Raw genomic sequence first — 9,495 nt, 5'->3', positions numbered from 1 at the left:
GTCAAGTTTACTATTAGAATGTTATACATGTACTATTTTACCTGCATGTTTGCCACCAAAACATGTTTTAACTCATTCTAAAATGATACCTATTCTTTATTCATACATACGAACCGGTTTCTTCCATCATTAACAACTAATTAAATGTTAAAGAAACAACTAAGTATGTATTTACTGCTATTGAAATGATTTTACAATATAAAACAAAGATCAGTGAAATGCAATGAGCTACTTTTATCAAATTGTGGAACATTAATACATCAATATGAAAAGTACACTATGAATATGCAACCATTGAATAATTATATAATCATAATGATGTAATTCTCTAAACAAAAAGTTACTGGACAAATGCAGAAGTGCATTTGAACTTACTCGAGATAAACCTACAAATGGCTGAACCAAAACACAGAGCAGTTTAAATGTCACGTTTAAGTGGAGGGTCACTTCTTCTTGCCATTCAGACACTGAAGACTTAATCACAAGGTCTGTGAAAAGGAAACAGAATATATACAAAATTAACCAATAATTAATGAACATATGCATTAGAATTTTGTTAACTTCTCAGTTTAGCTTTTAAAGCTTTGACTGTGTCCTCATCAAGCTTGACATGAGTGTCCGTTTGATCCGTCGCTACATGGCACTCTACAAGTTACATTGAACAAAGGGTTATAGGAGGCTTAACTCACTGACACTGAAATAATGCAACCTGTGTGTATTACAGGATATTCTTTACTTTGATAATTGTGTTTTATTTTAACCAAGGGCATTTTCCATTGACATGTCTATTGTGGTCTTGCTTACAAGAAAAGTTCACCTCTGTTTAAGGAGATTTAAGGAAATCAGAAGTCATGCCAATGGACTCTATGCACGCTTAACTTCCACAATTGACTCAAGGCTGCTCTTAAGTTTCTGATGCGGGAGATTTAAAGCAGAGTGACAGCAGAATCGCTAAAATTACTTGTTTGCTGGATTTACCCAAATTTACAACCTATGATGTGTGAAGAATTGTCCAGATGTGCAAACTGAGAAAGGTTGCAAGTTTTATGTGTTGTCTTATCTCTGTAATCATTAAGATATATTCAGCTAGCCTGTACTAGCAGTGCTTACATTGTGCTGTTTTTTACAATCCGTCCAGCAGGCTAATCACGTTAGTAATATATTATTGTCTTTGTAATGTTGTCTAAAAGTGTCCTGTCCAACATCCAATCGGAAAATTCAACTGCAGTACAGGGCTCAAAATTAACTTTTTTTTGGTAGCACTGGTGCTCACAACTTTAAAGAGTTAGGAGCACCAGCAAAAATTTAGGCGCATCCATCCAAAAATTAAAAAGCACCACAACTACAATGTATATGTTAATAGATTTATTTTATTAAAATAAAATGCAACCACCAGGCTTTACATATCCTATGGCCAGCATTTAAATTTGGTCTTTTATTTTATTTTTTTTACTGCATAGATTCCTAAATTAATACCCAACTGCTTTTGAAATAGTATAGCAATAATAATTTACCAATTACAGATTACAGGTAAAATGATTAAGATTACAATAGAAAATCTAGCAAACACGTAAAACACTGATTAATTGGGACATTTACAAAAGTGACCTTAATATAGAAGGCTTAATATAGAAGGCTAATATTGGTATTGATAACTGCATTACCAGGATGCTATTACTACTAAATATGTTTTTAAAAATATTTTTTTTTATAAAAACATACCATCAACATTGTCGTGTTCCACATCAACATGGACCACAAGGATGTTTGTCGGATGTCCATTCACCAGCGCATGCGCACATACACTATCAAACACTCTTTGACAGACAGGTCGGTGTCTCCATCAATAATGAACACATTTGTCATGACACTATTTGTGTTTTTGGCACTTTCGCCATGTTTAAGCAAGGTCTGTCGCTTAAAATGTTTTGATTCCGCCACCAACGCCGTTTTACATGATTTACAGTAAGCAAAGTAAGTTACATCGAGCCATTTTCATAGAGGAGACACTCGAAATCTTTAAGCCACTCTCTCTGAAAGGTTTAACGTCAAGTCTTATTTTCCGGTGGTGGAGTCGCATTTGAATCTGGATCGTCGTCATTAATTACAGTAGTAACATTGGCTGTAGTCGGCTTGTTCTCGTCATGCTCGCGGTGCGTCTTATTTTCGCGCTTCACGTACCAACGTAGCACGGCAACAAGGAATGACTGACGCTCATATTAGCCAATCTGCGGTCTTCATTAAACGTAATGGTGAAATTTGATTGGTTATGTAACGTTGGAGAGAACACTGAACCTGGGACAGCAGCACGCAGCATCACAATCTAAATCAAGTCGCACCACAACAAAATGGGCAGTCGCAGAAATGCTCCCAAATATATTTTAAGGTCGCACAGATTAAATTTCGATTCGCAATTTCGAGCCCTGACAGTAGCCACCGTTCAACCTGAAGAGGGCAGCACTCAGACGTTTTTACAACATATATTGTAGTATTGAAACACTTTATATCCAAATGTCAAAAAACTTACACTAATAAAGCATCATTCTTACAGATCATTAACTAAAAAAGTTGGTTTAGGGTTTAGTTACTCTATAAACATTAGCATTAGAAAAACACAAAAGTTATCTAAATGTTATACAAATACTGTAGAACTAAAAACTTACCACCAAGAATAAGTATTTTTACGGGCTGTATCTTCATCTGTTCATCTCTACTTCGACTTATTAGATATTCTCGGCTCTGATTGGTCAATTTGAATGCCGCTGTGCTAAAAAAAGACAGGCTGTTATGATTTCTGAAATACAACAAGAGAAATGAAATGCCTAACTTTACTCACAAAAAAAATGTAACGTTATGTTCCAAAAGCCACACAACATACACGCTTTAAGAAGCTGGGTTAAAATTAAGACATACTGTAATACTAAATGTTCTACTTCTTTAATAGTTCACTAAAAATAAAAAGCAAAAATCTGTCATCACTTAACTTACCCTCATGTTCTCTCATTCATCTTCAAACAAAAACCGATGTACTTTAATGAAATCCAAGAAACGTATATTTCCCCTCGATGTCAGATCCACTTGATACTTAAAAACTGCTCACATTTCAAAAAGTTAATCGCAACAGCAATAAAAAACATCGCCGAAGTAATCCATGTGAATCGCGTTGTTTCAGCCAAGTCCTCTGATGATCACTATATATAATTTAACAGTTTTAGTTTCAATTTTTAATCCACATTTACCAACGATCACGCACGTTGTGTATCGAACAACTGAATCAGGAAGCCAATGTGACGTACTGAATCCCAAGAACCAATGAGGTTTAGTCAGGTCCGTCACGTGTGTTGTTTGAATATAAACACTAACAAATTTATGTGGATTAACTTTGTAAAATCAATATATAATGCAAGTTCAATGATATGATGTTGAAATTGCAATGTTAGCCTATTAAAATTAATGTACATGTTTAAAAAAAATATGTTTTTTTCTAAATACACTAAAACTTCTGTAAAAGTATGCTTGTGTTTAACATACTTTTTTTTAAATGTGTAATTAAACATATATTTTTTCCCAGCGTACCTCTAGTGCTCTTTTTAGAAATACGTTAAATGTATGCTTGAGTTTAGCATACTTATAAAAAGTGTAATTAAAAATATATTTATTACCCGTGTACCTCTAGTGCAATTTTTAGAAATACATTAAAAGTATGCTTGAGTTTAGCATACTTTTTTAAAGTGTAATTAAAGATATAATTATTACCAGCGTACCTCTAGTGTACTTTTTAGAAATACATTAAAAGTATGCTTGAGTTTAGCATACTTTTTTAAAGTGTAATTAAAGATATAATTATTACCAGCGTACCTCTAGTGTACTTTTTAGAAATACATTAAAAGTATGCTTGAGTTTAGCATACTTGTAAAAAGTGTAATTAAAAATATATTTATTACCAGTGTACCTCTAGTGCACTTTTTAGAAATACATTAAAAGTATGCTTGAGTTTAGCATACTTTTTTAAAGTGTAATTAAAGATATAATTATTACCAGCGTACCTCCAGTGTACTTTTTAGAAATACATTAAAAGTATGCTTGAGTTTAGCATACTTGTAAAAAGTGTAATTAAAAATATATTTATTACCAGTGTACCTCTAGTGCACTTTTTAGAAATACATTAAAAGTATGCTTGAGTTTAGCATACTTTTTTAAAGTGTAATTAAAGATATAATTATTACCAGCGTACCTCTAGTGTACTTTTTAGAAATACATTAAAAGTATGCTTGAGTTTAGCATACTTATAAAAAGTGTAATTAAAGATATATTTATTACCAGTGTACCTCTAGTGCACTTTTTAGAAATACATTAAAAGTATGCTTGAGTTTAGCATACTTTTAAAAAGTGTAATTAAACATATATTTATTACCAGCTTAACTCTAGTGCACTTTTTAGAAATAAATTAAAAGTATGCTTGAGTTTAGCATACTTTAAAAAAGTGTAATTAAGCATATATTTATTACCAACGTACTTGTAGTACACTTTTTTGAAATACATTTAAAAGCTATTAAACATATTTTTAATACACTTTAAATAAGCACGTTGGGAATACAAATGTACTAAAAACATATTACTTAAATTTTAAGTATATTTTTAATACATTAAATACTACTTTTTTTTCACCTGGGAAGTCTTTATATCCATATCATGCAGACTGACAATTTGCTGTGAATTAACAAAACCCAGTAACATTAAATTAAACAGATGTTTTACTAATTTTTGAAGCCATTTTTTAGCAAATAAATATATGCAATTGTATTGATTTATTGCACACAGTATCATGTTATTAATTATATTACAATTCAAAATCCATTCACAGCTCTACAGTATGGAGCATAAACGTACATCTAAACCAAGAATTTATTACAGTAGAGGCACTAACAAAGACAGCTTTCACAAGTGTATGCTGTCCAAGAAGTTTTGATCATTGCACATTCATATCTACTCTGATTTCTTCACAGACAGTAGGATGTAGTTGGCACGGATCTTCAGCTAGGCCTCACGCAGCGTCCAGTCTGCTGTCACTCACCAACAGCCTTGTTTACTCCAAAACATCGATCTTCCCATCTCTCCGACCCTCCTGTACGCTCCCCTCTCTCCAATCCCACTGTTACATATCTCTTTGAAAGTTGCACTCCGGGACGTGTGATGTACATCGGTGGTAATCGGATAAGTTGGGCAGCCTCCTCCTGCTATCTTTCCAAAACAACATCACCACTCAACTGAGCGCCAGAGTGCAACTGTCACATTACAAGCCAAGGAAATGTGTTGCGCAGCTCTGAGCTGTAAACACAAATCGGAGGAAAGAAAGAAAATATCTAGCAAGCCGAAAGATGTTCTGCATGAGAGAAAATCGTTAAAGCTTTCAGGCGAGGCCAGGAATGAGAGTGGTGGTGGTGGTGGGGGTTCGGCATTCTGTTGTCTATTTGAACTCTTTAACCAATTAAAATGGCAGAGCAGAGTGCATATTTTAATATGCATGACAGAATGGCAGATTAGGAGGGGGGAAATGCTACGGCTAATTATGTGGTCAACAGTCTGCCGTGATGCCATTGTACCTTCCGTTTAATTTGCACATAAAACCTCGCCTTCATGATGGCAACATGCGTTTTTGATCTCACAGTCAAAACCCTAAGCTTTCAAGTGCATTGTTTTAATGAGGCCCAGAACATTTGGAGTTGTTCTCTGGGCTCTGGGGAATATACATAGCAAATATTTTCAGCGTTATTTGTCATTCTTTCATAAAAGCATACAGCTTTATCATGCCCCTGTTCCTCTGTTTTTCTGTTAATTAAGTCATTATTGTTTCATTATTCACCCATGGCTGTGTTTTTTATGTGCAAATCCAAACAGCTCTTTATATTACAGTATGTTATGGCTTCCAGCACACTTCCACATTTTTACAATTATTTGCACATTTTCCGGTTCAAATGGAAGAACATTGAAGGAAAAATACTTAAAAATGGGAGTTTGGATCTGTTTAAGTATATCAAAAATCCCTAAACAAGTGCTTGCAAGCGCAGAACATTTCTTCCACTCCTGAAGAATGATAATTCTTATAAGAAGCAAAACAGCCACAATAAACTAGTTTTATGGTGGAAAAACACACTTCAGTCACATAATAGTGTTTGCTTGTGTATTGTTAGAGCCATAACTGAGACACAAATACAAGCTGTTTGTCATCATCACTGTCCTAGAACATTCTAGATCATTTCTGTATCCACATCAGCTCCAGCAAGTGGTTTGTCTTGCCAAAAGAGAGAAACAAAAAATCCCTTTTTTTATTCCCAAATATTGCTGCAGAATCTGCAGAGCTTGGCAGAAGCGCAACTCATCCAAAGTCATTTGCAGCAAAGTCCATTATCATCATCACTTCTGGTGATGAATTCCCTGTGATGGTGGCACAGTTCGCTGCAGCCTGCACACATAATGACATTCTGCTCTGTCTGGCAGGGCTCCCATGCAGATAGCTCACTCTAAACCATCTGAGTGACACACAATCAACCACTGCAATACAGTGAAGAGCTTATGTCTTTAAAAGGGTCACAGATAAAACCTGTAGTGCGGGCACCAGTGTCATATGTTGAGGAAGCAGAATATTCCAGTTGAAGCTGTTGCCTTTTGGTTAATGCACATGCTCTGAAACATTGAGCTGTAGTGCACATATTGACAACAGGCAGGGGTTCTCAACCTTTTTCACTCCAAGGCCCCCCATATTGTCCACAATATTTGAAGGGCCCTCAAAAACTCTCAAATTCTACCAAATAAAATATTCTAGACCTTGGCATAACTAAACAGATGTATATTTCTTACAAAAATAAAACTAAGAACTATCTTGATTATGCATTGTTTTAGCTTATTATAATGCTTCTTTTGTCTTATTTTTACAAATTTTAAGTCATCTTGAGGCCCCCTTGGAATTTGTTGAGGCCCTTAGTGGGCCCCGGTTTTGCAGGGAAAATGCAAAGGACGAGCCAGTTATAGTAAAACTATTATAACAGTGTAATTTTACTTAACCTTGTCGACCAACAAGCCAGTAGTGGAGTGGCCATCGGGAGAGTCGGGACATTTCCTGGTGGGCCGGTAGTGTTTTGAGGCTGCGAGGGCCGGTCTGATAATAGTTATACATTGCGAGTTATATAGCAACCTCGTCTGGCGGCCTGATGGCGGCCGCTTTACGCTGGTCACATTATGCCTCTTTGCTCAACACAGTATATAAAAGTGCTCAACCTGTTCGGCAGGTCCAGGATTTTTAAAAATATAGGGGGATCAGTGAACGGCCCCTCCCCAAATGGCATAGCCTGTCGGCCTTTGATGTAAAATGCCGCCGAATGCCTGTGTATTGCAGTACATTTGCGGTCGGATGGATCCATCAAGCGGACTATTTGATAGACTAGTAGTAAGTGTGGATTAAGGATGTTTAAAATCTCTAGCCTGGTGGTCAAGACATGAATGGATCAAATCAGCACATTTGCAAAGGTTTATCTTCATATGGCTATATCATAAATACAAAATTTGAAGGGTAACTTTGCAGTATCACTTTATATATTTCCTACTATGTGATTTCCATATTATAGACGAGAGTATTCAACTGCATGGCAATAAATATCATCACAACATTATTATTTCTCATAACTTTGACAAAAATAGTTTTTTTGAAAAGAACTGTTTTCTTACAGTTATTCAAAGATGCGCACATTATTCCGCATATGATTTTAATATTAGAGTAAATAACGGCAATGAACGTCTCATATGGCAATAAATATCCCCATATGACTTAACATAACAGCACAATGAAATGAATAAACAGACAAGGAAGCAGGATTGGCATGTAAATTGTATTATTATTACCAGAAAAACAGCCATATTACTAAAATAAACTCTGAGGTAAATGCGCTAAACACGTTAAAATAAATAAGCAATAACAGTGGAAAAAAAATTTTATCTCTCAAAACTTTATATGACAAAAATTATATTTAAAGGAAAAATTCTTACAGTTATTCAAAGATGCACACATTATCCCATATTACTCCTGTTTATGAGCACGTTCCTCTCTTGCCTCGCATGGTGCGCATCTCCGTCTTTCAAACAGGTATCATTTTACTCATTTAGGTAAATTAGCCATGACTTAATGATTTTATTATTATTATGAAAAATTTTTTGCAGATTGATTACGATTTGTATTACCCTAGTTTTACTACAAATACGAGACCTTTTTTTTTTACCACGGAGGGCCTGTGGTATACAAAATTTCCCGGTAGATTTTTAGGTCCCACTCTGCCCCTGCAACAAGCTGTCTATTAATCATGTTCAGTCACTGGTTTGACCGAGACTTGCTCATGTCACTTTGGCGTGAGTGCACAATCAATAAGTTGCTGGCTGCAGTTCACTTAACAGCCACCAGTGTCACTGATATCAAGAGTTTCTAAATTCAACAAAAGCCCTTAAATCTCACTACAGTAAGTTATTTCTTGCCCTCTATTTATTATATGAATGCATTAATTTTTTAATAAATTACTTTATAACATTTGTTAAATACATTTCTAGTGATAAAGGGATTGTTTGCCCCAAAATAAAAATTACCTTATGATTTACTCACCTTTAAGGAATCTGAGATACATACAGTGGCGGCCGATGACTTCTTTTTCGAGGGTGCACGATGCGAAGCTCTTCACAACATGTATGTAGCCCGTATGGCTCGTCTTTTTAAAATATGTGTTAGGCGCGTCAATCAAAATACGAGCCTGCTGCACACGCATTGAAAGGATTTATGATAAAAAAGACACTCGTGTTCACAAAATATGCGCTAGACACTAACTTAGCACTAAACTCTGATTACACATGAGATTAAGCGAGTATCTGGCAAAAGTGAGAATCTCTTTTATTATAAAAGACGTGTCTGCAGCATGCTCGTAATTTGACATCACACGTAATGCACATAAGTTTGCATGACGCGCCAAACACATATTTTGAAATGGCGAGCCACACATATGATGGGCTACATATATGTTGTGACAAGCTTCTCATCGTGCGCCCTCTAAAAAGAAGCCACTGGTCGCCACGTGTGTATTTCAGATTTCGTCAGGGTGAGTAAATCATGATGTAATTTTTATATTTGGACAAACTTTCGCTTTAAGAACCAGAAGCGCGTTAGATATCAAGGTCAGCCCACAACTTCTTTTAAAGTAAGATTGTTTTTATATTCTGTCATCCTGCCCACTATGCTTTTTTAGCTTCAAACACCACAGATGTGTTGCCACCCACAGTGGTTCAGTCTCTGGTTCTGCAACATGTTCATCTAAAAGCCTAAGGCTTCTGCCACACAGTTACAGTAATGGAAGAAGACGTCTCACTGCAGCACTGTGTACATGAAGCAGGAGAACTGACTACTTCTCAGTGAAAGATAAAAGGAAAAACAGCTTCATAAGCATCAGGCTGTCAGCGCTGGAA

At 35.5% G+C, this 9,495-nt stretch overlaps 1 long non-coding RNA gene across 1 annotated transcript; it reads right to left on the bottom strand.

Moving 5' to 3' along the window:
- Nucleotides 1–554: 554 nt before the first annotated feature.
- Nucleotides 555–3,494, bottom strand: LOC135787743 (uncharacterized). Its single transcript, XR_010547183.2, has 3 exons — nucleotides 2,989–3,494; nucleotides 2,664–2,767; nucleotides 555–645 (listed from the first exon to the last, which is right to left on the bottom strand). It is a non-coding gene; the product is annotated as an uncharacterized lncRNA (long non-coding RNA).
- Between the last annotated feature and the right edge of the window lie 6,001 nt (nucleotides 3,495–9,495).

Source organism: Paramisgurnus dabryanus, chromosome 5, assembly GCF_030506205.2.
Source record: "Paramisgurnus dabryanus chromosome 5, PD_genome_1.1, whole genome shotgun sequence".
Taxonomy (NCBI): Eukaryota; Metazoa; Chordata; class Actinopteri; order Cypriniformes; family Cobitidae; genus Paramisgurnus; species Paramisgurnus dabryanus.
Note: the sequence above shows the minus strand (reverse complement) of the source record. Positions and strands in the feature narration are given on the sequence as shown.